This window comes from Kogia breviceps, chromosome 4 (genome assembly GCF_026419965.1).
Source record: "Kogia breviceps isolate mKogBre1 chromosome 4, mKogBre1 haplotype 1, whole genome shotgun sequence".
In the NCBI taxonomy this organism is placed as follows: domain Eukaryota; kingdom Metazoa; phylum Chordata; class Mammalia; order Artiodactyla; family Physeteridae; genus Kogia; species Kogia breviceps.
The window spans coordinates 106,722,362-106,744,990 of record NC_081313.1 but is presented as its reverse complement, the minus strand read 5'-3'; positions in this window follow the sequence as shown (position 1 = coordinate 106,744,990).

Below are 22,629 nucleotides of genomic sequence, written 5' to 3'. Positions count from 1 at the left end.
AGGAAAAGAAAATCTTTCCTTCTGCCAGGCCACGAGGCGGGGCATTAAGAATGTGTCAACACAGTGCAACTTGGGAAATCTACAAAAACCTAGGGACTGAGGAAGAAGAGGAAACTGAGGCCATTTCTGGTTGACAGGCCATTTCTGGTTGACAGGTCATTGGACTTCCTCCAATGTTCCTATTTCCACAGATTTTTTTCAAACCATGACCACTCTCAAGTTCTTCTAGTCCTGCCAGCTCAAAGAAAATAACCTTGCCTATTGCTTTCCTGGGAACAGAGGTTTGCTGGCATGAGCTCGCTTAGGTTCTCTCCTTTCCCAGTACAAACTTAGCCTTATGTTGACTAAGTCTCAACCCTTTTCTCAAGAGGAGGACTGCCTCTACCACCTTTCTAGCCTTTCAGACTGTGATCTTCATCTCATCCCATTCCATCCAGTTGTTCTTTCAGGATCTTGCTCCATCAACTAGTATCTTACTTCCCCTTAACATAAAATCATACTCAAATTTTTCACTTCAAAAGAAACCCCAGAAACTCTCTGTGTTGCCCTACATCCCTAAAGTGTCACCAACACGTCAACATCTTACTTCTTTTACAAACTTACTGAGTAAGTAGCTTACACTCCCATTCTATAATCTTGACTTTGAATCTATGCCTTCGCTAGCTACAATCCACTTTTGATTTTTTGTTTTACTTACTCTCGCAAAGCTTCTAACCCATAGATTCAGAAATCTCCCCTCCATACTTGAAATTTCTGCCATATCTGATACTGCCCATGCCTGGAATTCTCTCCATGAAAACTTCTGTGACATCACGTCTCCTGGACTGCCTCCTCCTTCTCTGATTGTTCACTGGATGGCTCCTCGTTTTCTTCCAATATAGTAAATCAGTGGCTCTCAAATCTTACTGTGCATCAGAAGCACTTGAACACAGATTTGTGTATTCTACTCAAAACTTTATGATTCAGGAAGTTTGTGATAGGGTCTTGGAATTTGCATTTCTAACAAATGCTGACTCTGATGCTGCTAGTTTGAGGGCCACACTGCTTGAAATAGACATATTCCATTCTCTTATCTGCTTTTTCCCCCTATTTTACACTCTCTTATTAAGAGAATTCACCTATTCCCCACACATCATCTGTTATCTGTATATGAATGAGCCCTCCTAGGTCTATACAAAGGCCCAATGAATCTCCCTCCTGAACTGCTCACCCAGGTTGACTACTACCAACAAAACATCTCACCTTTGTTTATATATTTTATAGGCTCCTCAAATCAGTATATCAAGTATAGTACACATTGTGCCCTGCATTCCAAGTGGACTTCTCCATTTGTGCTTTCTTTCTCACTTGTCATAAGCACCAACTTACCTGCACAAATAAGAAACCTTGGAGTCAACTTCAACTTCCTTTGTTCTCAGTCCTCCTCGGCCCCACATACAATGGTTCACAAACTCCTGTAAGTCCTATCTCCAATAGGCTCATCTGCTCTTGTTTTCTCTAATTTTTCTTGTCTGCTATATCACAAATACATCCTAACTGAGGCTCCTGCTCTCACTCTCTCCCATCCAGTTCTAAAATTCATCTTTCTAAAATTCATACCTAACTACCTAACCCTTCCATAAAAATGAAGCTTTTAATGACTCTCCATTATCTCCAGTAGAGAGTTAGGATGTCTTAGCATGGCATTCATAATCTAGCCCCCACCTAATTTCATCTTGTGATTCTTCCCTTTGTTTCCAGATATATGGTTATACCTGAGCACTCACCACATTCAGGATCAACCACATATAGTTCACTCATGTGTACACTCATGCTGGGTGCTTCCCTTCTCCTTGTAGTCATCCACACTCACCAACACTCACCTGTCTTTCCAACTCCCTGCACAATTAATAGCCCTCTCTTAGGCTCCCATATTTTGTTCTTGCAGCCTATATGAACTTTCCATCTGGTATTATCGGTCTTTGTATATTTGTCAGGTTACCTTCCTGGGTTTGAAACTTCTTAAAAGCCTGAGCTGTGTACCAGTCACATTCGTATTCCTGGCACCTAGTGCAGTTCTTAGGAAACAGAAGGTCTTCGGTAATATTTAGTTTGAAGTCCTAGAGTCAGACAAATGTCATGAAGTAGGATAGGCAGGTATCCATGAGAGATGGATTTTTAGCCACTGTGTCTGGGACTGTAATTTCTATTTCTTCTTCCCAGCACTACCAGAGTTAGAGTAAATGCTCCATTGTCACTGATGTGCCCTAACTTGGATTGCCTAGTGATTACCTCAAAGAACAAGTTCCAAGTTAGGGCTTCATTTCCTGAAGCCCTAACTCTCCCACTTTGATTTGTCACTGGAGATTGAACACCGGCCTTTGCTCTTATGGTACAGCCATGATGTACTGCATCTTATACGGTCCATAATTCTACCCTAGAGCTCATCTTTGCTCCCCATTTACATTTGCCAAATGACTTAACCTATCTGGGCCTCAGTCCCTCATTTCTAAAACTGATATACCAACAGTCCCTATCTCACAGTCTCTGGTCTAGGCTTTTAAAACAGTCTCTCAACTAGATTTTCTGCATCATTCTCTCCCTCGCCCTTAAATACTTAATTGTTAAGTATTTAAATATAAAATGAGTAAATATATACTAGCTGCTCAATTAGTAGTAACTATTTTTAATGTTAGCTATATTTTGAATCTATTCTAAAGACCTACAGCATAGAACTCCAAAGATTAAGGTCTCCAGGGCATTTGTATACATTAAAATGTTTATATTTTATATATAATCATTAGAGACATAATTTTTTTTTTAGCAATTGGGCCTGGAATTGCTGAAAATGATTTTGCGCTCCTTAGATGCTAGAAATGTGCTTTACTAGTCCTATATAAACTGACTTGTTACCATCCAGAAACATATCGCATTTATTGATATGTTTCTATATACAGAAGATATGTGCCTATACTGTATTGCAGTTCTTAATAATGGATATGGGGGTAGCAAATGTTAATATGCTGAAAAGTATTGAATCTGTTTTTTTCTTATTAGTAAAAATTGTATTTTTCTTTAAACCACAAAGATTTTAAGTTTTCCTCTGGGAAAGAAAAAAATAGAAGTAATTTGATATCAATATATAAAATCACTTAAACTCCTTTATCCACCCCACACAGAGCTCTTAGCCAAAACATTTTCCTATTGAAAACTCAATTTTATTCTGCATTTAGAAAATATTCATTTATTCTTGTAGCATTCCTGGGCTTTTCAGAGAGATAATTCCAAAACTCTATCCTCACTTCACCCCCTGAAATCTGAGACTCTAAAGGGAATCTGAGACACCAAGAGGTTAAATGGCTTTCTCAGGACCACACACCACGTTAGGGTCAGAGCTGAGGTTAGAAACTGCAAGTTTCCCCATTTCTTTCTTTAAGTGTTTCATGGGGCTACCCTTCCTCTCTATTTATTTAGGTGTAGTAACTATGCCGGTCACCTGTGAGTGGTGTTTCACAGTGTGACAATAAGATATTTAAAAGATGACCTTTTACAAAAGCATTTTGTGCCCTTTGTTTAAAGTAACACAGATACTCTCAAAATAAATCTTTCTCTCCGTTTGTCTGAATCTGGAAGTCTGCGTATGTCAACATAGCAGGTAACCAGCTTCGGGACATATGTGTGTCTTGCTTGGTCCTTTAGGAAAATCCCTTTCCCATGGCCATCTTGTTTTACATTTTTTGAAGGAAATCAACAATATATCTCCAAATTACACCTTGAAAAATAAGACGAAAATATTTATTTACTGTTATGGGCTACAACATTTGCGATATAAGCAACTAGCCAACAGCTTCCATCAGACAGGGATGCAAATGTACAATTGAGTATGTCATGCCGTGACCAACTCAGGGTACCATCATAGTTTATATGAATGGTGCCTTCTGGAGTTTACAACACATAACATGTGTGAACACATACCATAGTCTTGTTTTCAAAACTGAAGCTTACATCCAAGTGCAGAATTATTTCCAGCTATATTGCAGAACTGCAATATGATGCAGGTGCATTAACTTTTATTATTTTTTTGAGGACAAAAGTAAAACAAAGAAAAACAAATAATAAAATAATATAAAACTCTACTATCACCATATATCCACTTGCTACTAGAGTTTTATACTATCTTATTATTTGTTTTTCTTTGTTTTACTTTTGTCCTCAAAAAAATAAAAAAAGTTAATGCACCTGCATCATATTGCAGTTCTTAATAATGAATACAAGAGTAGCAAACATTCACTATGTTGAATCTATTTTTTTTCTCCTTATTAATAAAAACTGTGTTTCTCCTTTACCCACAAACATTAAATTGTCACTTGGGTAACAATTTTGACTTGGATTTAGCTATTATGGCTCTCTCCTAATAAGTCCTTTTCTCCTTCTCTAAATCCTCTTAATTCACTATATTACTACTTTGTTCTTGGAATTGGATAAAGAGTATGAAATATCAAACCAAGGCAACTTGGTTCCAATTTGAGTTGTTCTGTATGAAGAGTTTAGTGACTATGAGCCTGGATGTTCAGCTGTCTCCTCTGAAAAATAAAAAGATGGATCAAACAATCCCTAATGCCTCTCACAGTTTAAAAGATTTGTATATTAATGGATTCTTTTTTTTTTTTTTTACAACATTGGCTACATGGCAAATTATTTGTGGTTTAAGGAAATACTGGCTTTATCACATATGTGCTTTAAGATATATACTGGATTTTGGGTTCCACTTTGACCAATAATCTAAGTTATACCTGAAAAAACACTTAGGGTTAGCGTTATGAAATCCTGAGAAACAACCATTGTCCAGAGAGTCAGGGTGGTAAGCTAAAAGATGAGCTTGGGTTGGCCCTGGCAAAGGAGTCCAATTTCTATCTTCTTCTTATTCCAGTATTAATTCTCTCCTATTAGCCATGACATATTACTTAAGTTCACCTGTAAAATGAAGATGATATGTAACTCCTAAGGTTTCTATAAGACTAAAATGAGATAACATATACTACAGCATCTGACACTGAGGCATCATTTAATAAATATTAGTATTCCTTTAGTCCTTCTACCATTTCAAAGTAAAAAGAGCTATCTAACCCAGAGATCAAAGTTTTATTTGGGGGGGGGACTAAAGTTAAAAATATTGGCCTTAATGGGGGTGTGACTTATCTCTGGAGTCATAAATAATAGCATGAATTAATTGATTCACTAGTAGGCAGTCAATTCAAAGACCATTGAGAAGCTGGGAACATACTTTGGTCTGAGTGACTCGTGAATTCACTACCTTGTGTCACACCATGGAGCCTTGTTTCATGTCTGCCTAGCCTAACATCAGCAAGGCATCTAAGGCTTCCTAGCAGGACTTAAAAATTGTATGGGGACAGTAAGTATTAGTATGCCTAAACAAGAATTATATTTATTTCTAAAAATATTTTAAAGGGCAGTTGAAGTTCTTCATCAAAATGAAGGTTGGTAGTTTAAGACATATTTTAAAAGCAAGTTGTTTACACTTACTGAGCAAATACAAAGGATAGGCTGACAAAGGAAACCTCACAGATTACAAATGAAATGTTCAGGAAGGGAATGTACTTTCCACTTTACAAATTTCCAAGGAAATAAATAACTCACAAATTAAATGTAAGTCTGTTGAACAACAAATTTTAGGGGTTTGCAGTTCTCTGGTTGACCTTAGGTAAAATAATGGTTCAGAAGGCCTGAAATAGAAGTGATAAAACACAAGAAAAGTGAAAAAAAAGTCAATATTAAAGTTTGAGAGAACATGTTTCAGGAGCTTTCCGCTCTTTAACCTCCTGTGTGTGTGGCACTGACTAATAAAAAGTAGATATGGCTATAACACTCAAGCCAAGTTGAATTGTCTTTCAAAATAAAGGGAAGTTTGGGAACTATCAGACTGAAAAGTTTACAAGCTTCAGCTTAGATCTGTTGGCTCAATGGCATCACTAAAACCCTTGCTTCTCTCTCCCCATTTATCAGCTCTGATTTCCTGGTGGTGGCTACCTTCTCAGGATGGGTCTCCTTGTGGCACCAGCTATCTTTCAGAGTCCATTTCTAGTGGAAAATGAGAATGTCTACTTCTCAGATATCTCAGTTTCAAATCCCAGAATTGCAACTCTAGTCCTCACTTGACTGGCTTGTATTACATGTCTACTCCTGAACCAATTATTGTAGGGAATATGAACTATGAAGATCAGTCTAAGTCAGGACTCCATAGAAGTTGGAGTGTGATAAATTTCTGGCAAACCACATGGCTAGGAAATTCAGAGTGAAATTAGGAAAGGAAGGAGAAAGGATGAGAAGAGACAACCAACAAACAGCCACCACATTGATTCCCTCAAGCTCCTTACAGTCTAGTAAGGCCAATAAAAGAAAAGAAAACTAATAATGCCAGACCCCCTTTCTCTGCAAAATGAATAGTTCTTTGGACCACACTGGTTAGAAGAGGCACTTTGGTTTTGTTTTGTTTTTAGGATAAATTCTTTTACTTTTTATTTATTTATTTATTGGGGTATAGTTGTTTTACAATGTTGTGTTTGTTTCTACTGTACAGCGAAGTGGAGTTCCCTGTACTATACAGCAGGTTCTCATTCGTTATCTATTTTATACATATTAGTGTATATATGTCAATCCCCATCTCCCAATTCATCCCACCACCCCCTTCCCCTCTTGGTGTCCATACATTTGTTCTCTACATCTGTGTCTCTATTTCTGCCTTGCAAACTGGTTCATCAGTACCATTTTTCTAGATTCTACATATATGCGTTAATACTGTCATCATTCATGTGGAATTTAAAACAAAAGTCCTCTGGATCTTCCTTACTTGGATTTTTCAGGCCATGGGAGGTATAGGTTCTGACTCTGAACTGAATGCCTGGGGGACGCCTGGATGGAAGTAATTAGTCAAGTTCTTTCAAGTGATATGAACAAATTAACTGTAAACTCATTTTTTTCACCATATAGATGGCCTTTCTGTTACTTATATACAATCAATAACACTGTTATTTATGTACAATAAATAACAACAATATAACCCAAGAAATTCCTTCTCATAACTTTAGAAATAATTATGTTCCATCCTTAAATGTAATTAATTACCTTTTAAAAATGACTCAGATCATTTACTCACTTTAGATATTCTTTCACTAATTCATTCAACAGGTACTCTTTGAGCACATATGTTGTTCAAGTACCAGAATTATACCAGAGTTTACTGCCACTGCATTCTGTTCTTCCTACACAACCATGAAGAGGGAATGAGGCACAGAGGGGTAGTGTTGTGTTATTAAACCATTTATACTCTCCATATCCAGATTTGGATTCTAATATGAAAAATAAAAGTGTTGAAGGGATGAGGAGGATTCTTTCCATCAGGCTGCTTGTTTGATCTCATGATCAAATATATCTTCAGTTATTTTCATGGGTCATTGCAAATGCATTACTACGTAAACTAACTTTTTTCATCTTAAAAGTTCTCTTTTTACTAAATTCTACATAAAATTCCACATTAATATTTTCTGTTCCTTTCATCCCATAGCATTTTAGGATTTCAGAGACAAAAAGAGACTATGTAGACGTGAAATGGAAGCGAATCAATTGATAAAGGTTAGAAAGCCATATTTCTGAAGAGTCAGTTTTGATTTTCTTTTGTAAATAATCAGCAGCATTCAGGCTTTAATTGACATATTTATCTCCAAGACTAGCTGTATTAGTTTCAGAAAATAGATATTGCCTTCATTTTGCATTCACTGATATTATATCTCTCAGCCCATCAAACCGTACATCCTGGATGATCCTGGGCTAAACTGCCCACACTACTAGTAAAGACATTAAGGAGGCAGATGGCAAGATTTGAAATCAACTACTTCACTTACCTACTAGCTGTCTAAACTTGGACAGGTTACTGCACATTTTTAAACCTTGGTGCTGTGAAATGGCAATGATAATAAAGAGTCCACAGGTACTCTGTGATGAAAGAATGAAATAACGCACACAAGGAGCTCAGCATGACGCCAGGTGCAGAGGAAGAGACTACTGACATATTAGCTATTACCATGGGGTCCTTTTATCTCTAATGCATTCTTCAAGAGAAATGCCGCAATTCTGTTTTGTAGGTAACAAAGTCCCTGCATACCATGGATCTTGAAAACTTGTTTGGTTTTGTTCCAGAAAGATAAGGACAAGTCATTATGCTCTTTAGCATAATTTGTAGCAAATTTTTTACATTACTTTTACATTAATGTAAATTACTTTACATTAATTCTAATGTTCCACTGTCTGGCGAAGTCTACACAGCTATTAGGTTACGTGCGTATTCATTTGTGAAGCTTGATAAAGTAATTTGGGACAGCTGGTTGTCTCCACTGGTTCAGGGAACTGAACAGCTGCCAAGTGTCTGCTTAATTCTCCGCAGTATAGACAGAGAATCAATGTTTGCACATTCTAGAAATATGCCGTGCCTAACAGCAGCAAAGTGAGGAATTTTTAGTTAGCTGTTGGAGGGTAGAAGTGAATCTTCAAGCCCAGATAGATGATGTGATTATTTTTGTGTGGAAATTTCTGACTAATATGAGTGGACTTCTATTATGTTTTGCTTGTAGAGCAACTAATCTTTTTCTCAACTAATGACATAATTTGACTGTTAAAGTTTTTAAAAAATGCCTTGACATTTCATTTCCTTACACCCAGTTCTATCAGTCTTTCACACAAGTTGATGATATGCACAGGGGAAGGGAGAGGATGAATAGGAAGAATGGGTTTGTGTCTGTTCACCGATGCTTAAAACTCGAATAGGCCCCAGCTATCAGTTTGTAACAGTCTCTAATTCACAACTCTTGAGCTGTTAAATGAATCCTAATGTTTAAAGATAGCCTCCTTCAATATTCCATTAATTGTTATAAAGGATGTTTATAAATGGCAGAATTTACTAGGAAAAAAATAAATGCACTTTTAAATGAAAGTGACATCATCCTCTAGGATTTGACATCTTGGAAACAGCTGCCACAACAGTTTTTTATCATTTTCTTAATTAACACCATTGTGACATCAGTCTATGGCCGCCGATAAATTATCACTAAAAAAAGACATCTGTTTAATACTAGAAGATTCCAGAAGGGAAGCTAGTATTTAAATCTGGAAACCAAAACAAACACATTGTTTAATAGAAATTTGTACACAATTATATTTCCTTAACCTAAACACTGTATAGGAAGTTAATTAATAGGTAATAGAAGTAGAAAATGTTCTTAAAAATAGCAAATATACTCCTACTTTCACAGACTGCTTATAATTTGCTGTGAACTCCAAACTGCTATTCAGCTTGAGTATGTAATATATCCATTTCTTTGGTTTTATATCTTCTTCCCTTTAGTTTAGTTTGAAAGGAAGACCAGAACCGTATTTTCAATGAATTCCCAGCCTTTTATCACTGTGCTCTGTATTTTCTGCATTTCAGCAAACTATTGCTTAACTAGACTAGAGATTTTCAAAACCTTAGATGATCTTTCTAGTTAGGAGGTATATTCCCATTCCTCACTATAATTTTCCAATCTTACCAAGGGTGAGGGAGTACATTGCTCACATTTAAAGACTTGTGGAGATGATTTGCAGTGTGAGTGATGATTTAATAACCATCTCTCTCTAATCCAGTGCCTCAAGGGGCTCCTTAGCACCTGAAAGAATTCCTCCACCTCTGACACTGACTGGCTTGCATCCGGCAGACACCCAGGATCTGTGAAGACTCATGTTAGAACACAGTGTCACTGAAATTAGCGAGTCTAATTCCACAATATGAAGGTCTATTGATTGACCTCAACTGCCATGTTAGCTGTGGTTCTCTACTGACTGTGATCTTTCCCCAAATTATATTGGAGTATTTTTATAATAGCAATCAACAGGAATCACATGACATCATAGATGTCTTTATTATGACAATTTTCCAACATATGTCAGTCAAAGGTCTTCTTCTGACATATTACAATACCAAACAATTATCATAATTATATGGTATTATGACAATTGCCAAAAGATGGAATTCAAATGTTTTAGGGTAGTTGAGCCTTTTTCTTATCTGCACAGAGGAGCCATAGAGCCATGCAGGTTCAAGGTCTTCCTGCTACCATCCCCCTTGTTCAGCACATTCCAGTCCCACAAGCCTCTCCAACACATGGAGCTCAAGTTCACTCTTGGAAATTCGCATTACTGTTCATTCTGCTGGGATTGCTGGGATTTTCTAGATTTTTGCCTGGTTCTTCTCATGATTTATAAATCATCTCCACTGTCACTGCCTGAGGGAGGCATCTCCTGACCAACTCATCAAAAGTTGTCCCTTCTTGTATCATTACCCAGTTGAATTTTTGTCTCAGCATTATCACTATCATTCTCTAAAATTACTTCCCTTTTTTTTTTAACCTTTTAATTATCTGTTTCTGCCATCCTCACTAGGATTCACATTCCATGAAAACAGAGACTTTGTCTATTTTCCTACATACCCAACACCGGGAACAATGGTTGGCACGTAGCCAGTGCTTCACAAATATTTTTTTGTTAAGCAAATGCATGAATGGATATTTATGAAGAATTTTTCTTAAGGCTAAGTAGTCAGTAAACTAAAATGTCACCTTGGATTCTATGAGACCACCAGTGATCTGTGATCTCGGATGACATCTTAGGATTCCTATTATGGAACTTTGCTTTAGAGGAACTTCATGGACCCACTTTAAGGAACATTATTTCAACAGCCTTGTGAAGGCCATTGCTATAATCATAACAAGAATAATACTAAAGATACTGTTTTCACCATTAACATGTTCTTTCTATGAAGACACAGAGGAAAAATTCTCATAATGCTTTGCACCAGAGAGAGAATTTCTCCTGATTTGTTTTTCTTTCTCCACGTTGAAACTCATATGATTAATCCTCTTTCTCTTCTTTGCTTGTTTACTAGAGCCAAATTTGTAGCTCACCTCTAGTGAGTATACAGCATGCATTTTGTGTATTAAGCTTACTTCTTGTTTTCCTACCCTTATTTTATGTTCAATTTCCATTATATTTTCTACCCAATTTCCTCTCGGTTCTTATTTATTTGCTTTATCATATTGAGTGATTCTTTGTAATCATATTGTTTGGAACAAGGCAAGGTGGAAATACATTTTTGAGTGAAATTATGTTCCAAAAAGCACTATGTTATTTTTGGATCTGACATTTTGAGAATGGAGGTAGAGCCCTGAGTGACACTGAGCCCTTGGGATATAAACAGGTGTGCTGTAAAGATAAACTGGAGATTTTCCTTTAGTGACTTGTTTTTTGGCCCCAGTATTTAAGATGCTCCATATGCTTGGACAAAATTGTCTTCCTAAGAAAAACATAAAAGTTACTTTTTGGATGTTCAAGGAGGTGAAAGAAAAATCCAGATTGCTTTGAAGGACGAGCCTGCAGTGCAGAAGGGTATAAACACAACCTCAGATGCCAGATGTTTTAGCATAGCAATGTGAAAAAATACTCCCCTTTCTTTATTTACACTTTACAGCAAATATTTTGCAAAGAAAAGGCAAAGAATGTTGATGTTTCACCAGTTAAGCTTCAAGCATAACAATGTCCCAAGATCCAAAATGTCAGCATTCCTTGTAGCATCCTTCGAAGTACTGTGTAGAGATACACATCTGGCATTTTATTTTCTAGTGTTCAGAAATGATGATTATTAGGACCATAGGGGGATTATTAGTACCTTAGCGGAAGGAAGAAAACCCTGCAACACCGATCAACTTCTAACGCTTTTCTAGGTTGCAAGGAACTAGATGAAGTGACATCATTGTTACTTTTTTTAACCAGGGGAAAGGATTTGCTAATTTACGTGTGGGCATGTGCGCGCGCGCGCACACACACACACACACACACACACACACACACACACACACACAAGATAACTGCTTTTCTTTCCAGCATGAAGTGCTTAAATTTTCTTCAAATGATATAGTTCGATCATAGAACCATCTTCAAATTTGAACATATGTGTGATGATGGGAAAATAGTGTAGGTCTCACTATTCTGAAAACTAACACATTTAAAGCAGTTCCTTAAAAGTGACCATTTGGATTTTGTTACCAACCTAAGGTTCTTGTTTCTTATTTCCACTGGTAAATCAAAGGAAGAAATAGTAAATCATACACTTAATAAAACATCAAAGACAGACTTGGCTGGGAGTGACTACCAGTACCAGTTCCATCATATCTGTCAGGAAGGGTCTGAGGCTTGGATAGTAAACTTAAATTGGCTGGAAGAACATGGGGGCTTCATAAATCTCACATCACAGCCATTTTTTCCAGTGTGCACTCAGCAAGCAAGGGAAGATGATAGGAGCATGTTCTACACACAATTCATAACAGACATGGATGTATTATTTTGTCCTTTAGAATAGAAGATCCTATTGAATTACAGTTCAGAGACCTTACAGCCCTTACTCTTAAGGAATTGTCCTTTTTCTTCCCAACTCCAAAATGTAGGGAACTCAGTTCAATAAAAGACCAAAGAGAAATTAAGGTGCTAGGATATTACAGACCAACTTATCAAACTGTGACCTAACAAAAGATGAAAGAAATCAAGCCTTAATAGGAATTTTTAGTCCAGGCAGATGGAAAGATTAGAAGACAGTCTAAGTTACACCAGAGTTTTGTCAGTTCCCTCAAGGTGAGAAGATAATCTGATCTTATCTTATGAATAATGAAGGCCATAGCAGGAGTCTGGGGGCCTGGTCTCCTAAGAAGATTACAGAAATATGAAGCTGGTCCAATATGTGGTCTTATCTGGAGAAGTAAAGCTAATGAAAACAAATGGAACAAAGAGGAAGTTAGAGTGGGTTTTGAAGATTATTAGAATATTTAACTTACTTTTTTTGGTGAATATGGTCATATAGCAAACTGAGATTAAGTTTTTTTTATTTTTGACTTTTACAATATGCCTTACAAAACATTTGTGCTTCTACATGAAAATATCACTTTATACTATCTTTTATGCATCAATCTTCTTTTATTGAAGTAACCTACCATCACTAGGACTGAATCCTTTCTCCTACCCTCTTAACTATCACTTACCTATTAACTTAACCACTGTTCCTTCCAAAATCATGCATTTGCAACGTGACAGGCTAAGTTTGACTAAGGTAAACATGTCTTAAAGCAGTTAACTGGCTCACAGGGGATCAGACCCAGTACACTGACTTTATTCCACCAGACTCTAAGAAACCCATTAACAAGTCATGTGATGGATGAACATGTGACCACATGATTAGATTTGCACTTTTACATTTTTACTTAGTTTCCGCTTTAGAGATTAGGCAGCTCTTGTTTGACCACCACTAAACCTACGAAGAGATTATATTCATAACTAAAATTAGTGGAACTTAGCACAGAAATGATAATTACACCAAGTTCAGATGTCATTTGTGTAGATTTTTTACCCCTACAGATTATTCTTACCTCTTTTTTTATTGTTTAACTTCTGACTCACGCTTCTGTTTTCAAAAGCATAGAAGTTCAGGGGGGAAGTAAGTGAAGATTAGTGTTCTTTTTTTCTGTTTCTGTCTTGCACAAACTGCATCAGTGAGGGGTTGTTGCTGACTTTGTCTATAATAAGGTGTCTGGTAAAACTACTCATATTACTTCCTAAGTAACATCAAGCAGGAAAGAAGAAAACGTGAATTCTAAATCTGATTCTCACAATTATTTCATCTTATACAATGACTGGTTCCTTCTGGGTCTATGTGCCAGCACTGTGTCATGTCCTTTAAATACCTCATCTCCTTTTATTGTCATGATAGTCATATGAGGTAGGTACTATTACTCCCATTGTACAGACAGGGAAAATGAGGCACAGAGAGATTAAGTAACTGACCCAAGATTATGAAACCAGGAAGTAGCATAAACTCTTCTCCACTATACCAACAATTCATCTGGGTCAATTATCTACTCTCCAAATAAAATGTCCCATAAATATCCATAATTAATGAGCATCTGGTTTACCAATTGGCAGAATAATTATGTTTCTATTAATTATCATTTTCTTTGAATACTCTTCTTGTAAAATTCTATGTAATCATCTCATTAAATTGGACCAAAATACTTTCTAAGAATCCACTTAATATTCCAGGACATTTATTTTCTTCTGGATTGCTTTGCTCTTGAACTATTTTTTTTGAAAGGCTTGCTATTTTACTGGAAAATGTAGATCACATCCAGTGTTTATTCTTTAATGTTTTTTACATTTTGGAAAAGAAATTATTTATAATACATAATACATTCTTACAATTACAATTTATTCACTTTCTTAGTCTTATTTCATCTTCCTAATGTAGATATATCTCTCCTAATTAGCTTTATTTTTTCTTCTCACGGTCAGGAATTTTAGGGAGAGAGGCACCTCCCAATCTCCTCTATGGATAAGTATTTACCTTTTTTTTGCCTCTCTTCCTTGCAAAAACTTCTATCCATATTCTATTCTAATTTTGATCAAACTTTTAACATTTCCTGTACTTCATTTTCTATTCTGTTAACTACCATAACTACAGTGATTTGGCATTTTCATATTAAAATTGAATAACTACATTTGTTTGGCATATGGAAGCATAATACTTATCTGGTGATATTTTATTTTAGGAAAATTTGTAATTTTTGTTTAGAATATGCTGAACAAGGTTGCTTATTTTACATTTCCACTGTGTTCCTTGTGGACAGTTCCATGGATTTATTCTTCAGGAGAATCAATTAATTTTAATAAGGAATTTCATTGTTTATTAAATTAAAATTAAGTTTCAGCAGGATATAAATTGTTTATAACATATTGATGGACCTATGTAAAAAGGCAGTCAGAAATGTATTCATTATCCTAAAAATTGGAAAAAATACACCAATGATAATGGAACTAGTGTGGTACCAGGAATAATATTTTAGCTCTTACTTTTTTGTATTTTCTAAATTTTCTTTAATAAACATAACTAATTTTATAATATGTTAACTTTATACTGGGAAATATATTTTTTAAAGAGCAGATTTAGAAATATGTGTTTTATGTAATGTCTCCCAACATATTGGCTTTTTTGTGATGCAGAAACTCATACTCAGAGGTCCTCTGCACCATTCTTTGCTACTAAGACCTTTCATACCTAATGATAGTTCAGCCTAAGAGGTCATTGTTTAGAGATGACTACAGCAGAGGCAGAAGCTCACAAGCCACCAGTGTTGACATTCTTGGGACTAGGCCAAAGCAGAGAGAATTTTTTCCTCTTCACTCAGAGCATCTTTAAAATCTAAAATCTGACCTGAGAGATGTATACTCCTTGGAACTCAGGGGCAGATTTGGTGGTTTGGGACTGCAAGGAATTTTCTACTTTTTATAGAATTGTTTTAATGCATTAATAGAGAAGAAGCATTCTGTTTATATTGGTAGAATTTCAAACACTTTTGTTTCATGGCCTCTTTATTGTGTTTGGAAAGCAATAACCTACTCCCTGGGGTCACTTTTAGGAATGACGGGACTTCAGCCCACTATATGTGGAGACTGTTAATATTGTCTGCATTGGAGAAGGTTAAGCATTTCACCAAGCTGGGATTGTTTCTATGGTTAGAATTACAGAATCCTAAAGATTTAGGGGTAATACTGTCTTATTTTACATTTAAGGTAACAGGAACTGGAAGTAGATAAAGTGATTCATTCAATATCAGAATGAGGACCAGAAGCAACTGTCTGTGAGGCCATGCAAGTCAGGCAGACCTGAGTTTCTATCCCATTTCACCCCTTCCTCACCTTTTGGCTTGGCTTCTTATCTGGTGCCATCTCCCTTAGGGGGTGCGGTGAGATGAAATGTATGTTAGGCTCCCACCCCCACCTGTCCCCAAGCCCAGGCTTTCCCCTGTGGCCTCTCAAAATTCTTATTTATTGTTTGTTCTGTAAAGGAAAGAGGGCTGAGCCCAAAAGGAAGGGAATATATGCATATTTAATTCAGATAATGTCAACTCACACTCCCCCACCACAGTTAAAATTCTCCGATGTCTTCTTTTTATAAAACTTGGATAAAATCCAAGCTCTTGCATATAGCCCACAAAGAACTCCAGGATTTAGCCTCTGTCTCCTTCTGCAAGAACTTTTCTGCTTTCCACTCCCTCCACAAACCCCATCACTAGTCATACTTGTTCTGAGTCTTTGGGGAAAAATCTACTCACCACAAAATCCATCTTCCAATACCCACCCTATGTCACCTCCTTTACAATCCCTCAATGCCCTCATTCCCCTTCCCAAAGATGCAATTTTTGAAAATGCCCACATTCCACAAAAGCAGGGACCCTATTTTATTCACTTTTGTGCCTCCAGAATTTGATGCCTAGGTCCCAGAAGTGGACAATATTAAATCTGTCTTTAAAATTGAGAGACATTATAGTTTAGCAATTAAGGCTCTAGGATTAGATTCCTTGAGTTTAGATGTTGGTTCCACTATTTTCTAGTTTCCGTGGATTTCGGCAACTTAATTTAGCTTTTTGCTCTTAGTTTCCTCCTGTGTAAGAGAGGAGTCATCATAATGCCTGCTTTCTGGGGCTGTGGTGAGAGTTAATATATTTGAAACAACTAAAATAATGCCTGGCATGTGATTAGTGCTGTTATTATTAATAGATTAATATTAATATGTTATTATTATTATCTAAGCTACTACATAACAGGGTCAATATCTTTTCAACATAATTTATTAAACTCTAAATACTACAGAGGGAAGCATTTTATATAGCACAAAGAAACATAAGCTAATTGAATTCTCATAAAAAATTATATTCAGCAAATATTCTGGCTCCCCACTAATGTAAAACACACCAGGTTATGCTCAGGGAGATATAACTAAGAATAAATCAAGAGCCTAGTCTTCAAGATCTTACAATGGAAACGCAATGTAATGGAAAACACAGACACATACACACAGAATATTAACACTTGTGGAACTAAATAAAGACCAACCAAATGAGAACAAGCAAGGGATATTTATTCAGAGCCTGGTATAGCAGGTGAGTCAGCCACCACTGCCTGCATTTGGTAGAGACTCAAAGGCAGACTGAGGAGTGGGAAAGCTTCAGAGTGGGAAAAAAAGAAAGGCTCAGTGTGCCCTGGTTGGAGGCTGTTGGCTGTGGGCATGTTGGCTGCGGGCAGGCTAACCAGAATTGGGCATCCTATGTAAGTGCTTAGGGGTATGTATTTGGCTTTCTCTGGTTGAGCCTAAGTTGGAAGTGGGGACACAGTTAGGGAACCTGTCAGTTATTAATCAAGTCCTGGACATTTTGAGTTGATCATTATAGGGATTATTGTTTGGCTTCCCATACCTGTAACTAGAGATAACAGTGTGACTTCCTATAAGTCTGACTTATAGATTGGTTTCCTAAGCTGGTTGCTGCAGGTTGTGGGTCAAAGTTTTACTTTTATATGTGGTCTGACCATTATCTGCTTGTGTATTCAGTCTCTCACCCTGATATCAAGAGAGATCATTTTGCCACTGAAGACCTAGGTAAATTCAGCTTGAACCCATTATCTTCTGGTATTTAGCTCATTTTTCAAGATTTCTGCAAATTTCTAAGAGCCAATATTCCTCCGAGTTACTACTGAGTTGTCTAAATTCTTCACTCCGCATCATGCAATCCTTCACCTTCCTTAGCTCTCACACTGATTAAGTAGGCTCTGCTGCCTCCTTTCAAATCCAAGCTCAGCTTTTTAGTGATCATACAACCTTGAGCACACTGTTGAACATTTCAGTGTCCCAATTTCCTCATCTGTGAAAATGAATGAACAGCCATACCAATCTCGGGGGGAGGTTGGGGTCTGCTGTAAAACTTTACTGGGGAAGCTCCTGTAACACAGTAAGCGCTCAGTAAATGTTAACCTTTATTATTCTTTTGTCTTCACGCCAGCCAGCACCCCACATGGGACATGGCCCCTTCTTCAGTTCCCTCCCGTTTTCCTCTCCCTTTTCCCTGCCCTCGCTGCCTGGAGATTTGGCCATAGGCAAAAGAGCTTATCCTTGAGTCATTTACAACATACCTGTTCTTGAGAAAAATAACTATAAATATGGGGACTACACAACAATTATACAAACTACTTCACTCACATTTATGTTAATAAACTCAAAAACCTGAACAAAAATGATTTTCTAAAAAAATATACATTTCCTAAACTGAACTCATCCAAAAAATTGAAAACTATGGATTATCACATGGGAAATAAAAAACATTATTAAAAGAAAATCTCAAGAAAAGAAAGTATACATCAGTATATTTTCAAAGGTAAATATTTTTAGTTTCAAGGAACAAACAATTTCTAATGCGATTTAAACAATTTAGTTTTTTAAAAGTGAATAGAGACAAATTTCCTCCTTATGAAGCCAATAAAATGAAAGCTGGTTAAGTCACACAGATTATAAAACATTATAGAGTAGCCTCCCTATCAACATCAACACAAAAATCCTGGGTATTAGTAAATAAAACCTTCCAGAATATTTAAGGAATCTTTCACTTTGCCTAAGTGGTGCCCATCTCAGGAATAAAATGATTGAACATTATTAATGAAATTCACAAAATTAATAGGTCAAATAGGAAAAAATGTATGTTCATTCCTGTAGATGACAAAAAACATGCATTCATATGAAATGATCATGACAATACAGGAAAACATGAAAATGTTCTTAACACAATATGTACTTTTATGCCCTACTCAAAAAAAAGCAGCACAGTATTTTAAATATTTTTGGACTCATTCACATTAAAATCAAGAAAAATGGAAGAATGCTAGAATTTCCATTCTACATTCCACGTAAGGAATTTTATCTGATTTGATTAGTGATGAATCTCAGGCTCTAGAACATGGATGCTCAACAGATATCATTGAATGAATGATGCCATAATTTTTAAATGTTCTGGAAGTACTAACCAAGTCAAATAACAAGGTGATGATATAAAGCATCAAAAATAAGAAAGAACAGTACAGCATAAAAATAAGAAAGATGATCTGATTTTAGACCAAAACCCCAAATGATCAACTGAAAAAATATTAAAACAGTAAGAATTTAAGTTAGATGATCACAAATTAATAAGTGAAAAGTATTTTCCTTTATTAGAAAAACCATTTATTAGTTTGAACCATATGAAATTGCCAAAATTCCTGTTTTTTAACTTAGAAAAAAAGTCAATTTCATGATTCTACTTCATAGAAAATAAAATGGAAGAAAAGATCCAACAACAAAGCTACAGTACCTAGACATACATATAGAACATTTAAGGAAATAGAAAATTTACTGAGAAATAATTTTTAAAAGACTTGAGAATTGGAAAGTTGTATTCTGTTTTAACTAGGAAAATACAGTATCATAAAGATATAAACTTTCTCTTAATATAAAAATATCATGTAATTTCAATATTTAACAAATGCATATGCGTATATGGCTCCTTATATGAATGTTTATATGGTTCCTTCTATTTTCCTGTTTTAGACAAGTTTATTCTGATGTTCATGTAGAAAAGTAAACATGTAAATATAGTCAAAAAATAACTAAAAAATAAGAAAGGTGACTTACCTGCCCAAGTATGAGAATAAATATAAAACTGTGAGGCAGAATGCTTCTAAAGAAAAGAGTGATTAGACAGGCGGCACAATAGAAGAGATGAAAAAGATCTAAGTAGCTGAGCAAATTTAATGCACTCTATTGTATTCAAATTGGTGGATAAAAGATAATTCAGTAAATCATGTAGGGATAACAGTCTAATAATGTGGAAATAGTAATACAGATTATTATTTCAATCTGAATTTCAAATAAATTCCAAATGGGTCAAAGTTTGAAACATAAAGAATGAGGACTTCCCTGGCAGTCAGTCCAGTGGTTAAGACTTCGCCTTCCAATGGAGACGGTATGGGTTCGATCCCTGGTCAGGGAGCTGAGATCCCACATACCTCACGGCCAAAAAACCAAAAACATAAAACAGAAGCAATATTGTAACAAATTCAATAAAGACTTAAAAAAAAAACCCCAAAATCATAAAGAATGAAATTTGAAAAATAATAGAATATATGGAGTGATTTTATTTTATCTTGAAAAAGGTCTTTGTAAATAAGCAAGAAACAGTTCAAGGAAACCAGGAAGTAAAGATTGATAATTGATTAAACACATTAAATTTTTATACAAGGACAAAAATTGCCATAAACAAATGACAACTGAATAATTGGAAAAAATATTTATAATATACATCAGGCAATGTATTATTTTGCTTATAAATAAAAATATTACTTTACTTAGTAAATAAAAGTATTATTTTAATTACAAATCAATAAGGAAAATCCAACAGCCCAACAGAAAAATAAGTCAAATTCATCAGTAGACAGTATATATAAAAAAATTACAACGGTTTATAACTGTATGAAAAGATACTCATTTTCACACAGTCAAGTATATACAAATTAAAATGCCAATTATATAACTATTTTTCACTTTGATTGTAAAGATTAAAACATTTTTACATCTTTGTTGTGATATAATTCACATACTATTCAATTCACCCAATTAGAATATATTCACAGAACTGTGCAACTATCACACAATTTGAAAACATTTTCATCATCCTCAAAAGAAACCCTGTACCCCTTAGCAATCATTCCCTAATTCCTCCCAATCCTATATATCAGCCCCAGATAACCATTAATCTACTTTCTTCTTTGATGGATTTTCCTGTTCTGAACATTTCATATAAATGGAATCACAGTCATATCAATGGTCACAAAATGGCCTTTTGTGAACAGCTTCTTTCATTTAGCATGTTTTCAAGGTTCACCCATTTTGTAGCATATATCAGTATTCTTATTATTTTTAAAATAGCTATATAATGTTCCATTTTATTTATTTATTCATCAATTGATGCACATTTGGGTTGTTTACAATTTTTGGCTATTATGAATAGTAATGCTATGAACATTCAAGCACAGCTTTGAATGGACATACACATGTTGAGTATATGCCTGGAAGTGAAATTGCTGGGTCATATGGTATCTGCATGTTTAATATTTTGAGGTACAGCCAAACTACTTTCCAAAGCAGCTGTACCATTTTTCATTCCCACTACCAAAGCATGAGGGTTACACTTTTTCCACATACTTACCAACACTTCTTAACATCTTTTTTTCAATAGCTATTCTGAGAAATGTCTGTTTTGGTACTCTTTTTATTGCTGAGTTCAGAGTTGTTTATATACACTTGCTATAAGTCTTTTATTACATAAATGGCTTGCAAATATTTTCTCCTCTTTTGTGAATTGACTTTCCACTATCTTGATAGTGTCCTTTGAAGCACAAAAGTTTTTAACAAAGATGGAACCAAATTACATATTTTTCCTTCAATATTTGTCCTTTTTTTGTCTAAGAATGCTTTGCCTAAACCAAGATTACAAAGATTTACTATGTTTTACTCTAAGAATTTATAATTTTAGAGTTTATTCTAGACTCTAAATTTAATTACACAGATTTATATGTCTATCCTTATGCCAGTACCACATTAGTTTATTACTATAGTTTAGTAAGTTTTGAAATCAGGAAGTGTTAGTTCTCCAACTTTGTTCTTTTTCAGGATTCTTTTAGCTTTTTTGGTCCCTTTTATTTCCGTATTCATTTTAGGATGAGCTTGTTAATTTCTAGAAAGAATTCAGTTGAGATTTTGAGGGGAATTGTGTTAAATCTCTAGATAATTTGGAGGGTCTTGCCATGTAATGTTATTGTTTTTTAGTCAATTAACTTTAGACATCTTTCCATTATTTAGTTTTTTTCATTTAATTTCTTTAGTTTTTTTCAGCAATGTTTCATAGTGTTCAGTTTACAAATCATGCACTTCTTTGGCTAAGTAAATTTCTAAGTATTTCATTCTTTTTAATGTTATTGGAAGTGGAATTGTTTTCTTAATTTCATTTTTACATTTTTATTTCAGGTACTTATAGAAATGCAACTGATTTTTTTTATATTGATCTTGTATCTTGCCTCCTTGTTGAACTCATTTATTAGTTCTCATGTTTTTTTATTGGATTTCTTAGGATTTGCTGCAACTTGCAAAAAAGACAGTTTTACTTCTTCCTTTCTAATCTGGAAGATCTTTATTTCTTTTTCATACCTTATTGATCTGGACTAGAATCTCCAGGGGTCAAGAGTGGACATTTTTGTTTTGTTCTTGATCTTAAGGGGAAAACGTTTAGTTTTTACCATCAAGTATGATATTAGTACTGGGTTTTTATAGATGCCCTTTATCAGGTAGAGGAACTTCCCTTCTATTCCAAGTTTGCAGTGTTTTTATCATGAAAGGTGTTGAATTTTGTCAAATGTTTTATCTGTGTCTTTTGAGATGATCCTGGTCTTTGTCTTTTATTTTATTGATATGGTATATTATATTAATTGATTTTCAGATATTAAATCAACTTTGCATTTCCTGAGATAAATCACACTTGTTTGTAATATATAATCCTTTTGTTAAGTGATGCCAGATTTGGTTTGCTATTATTTTGTTGAGGAGTTTTGCATATAAAATTGTAAGAGGGGGCTTCCCTGGTGGCGCAGTGG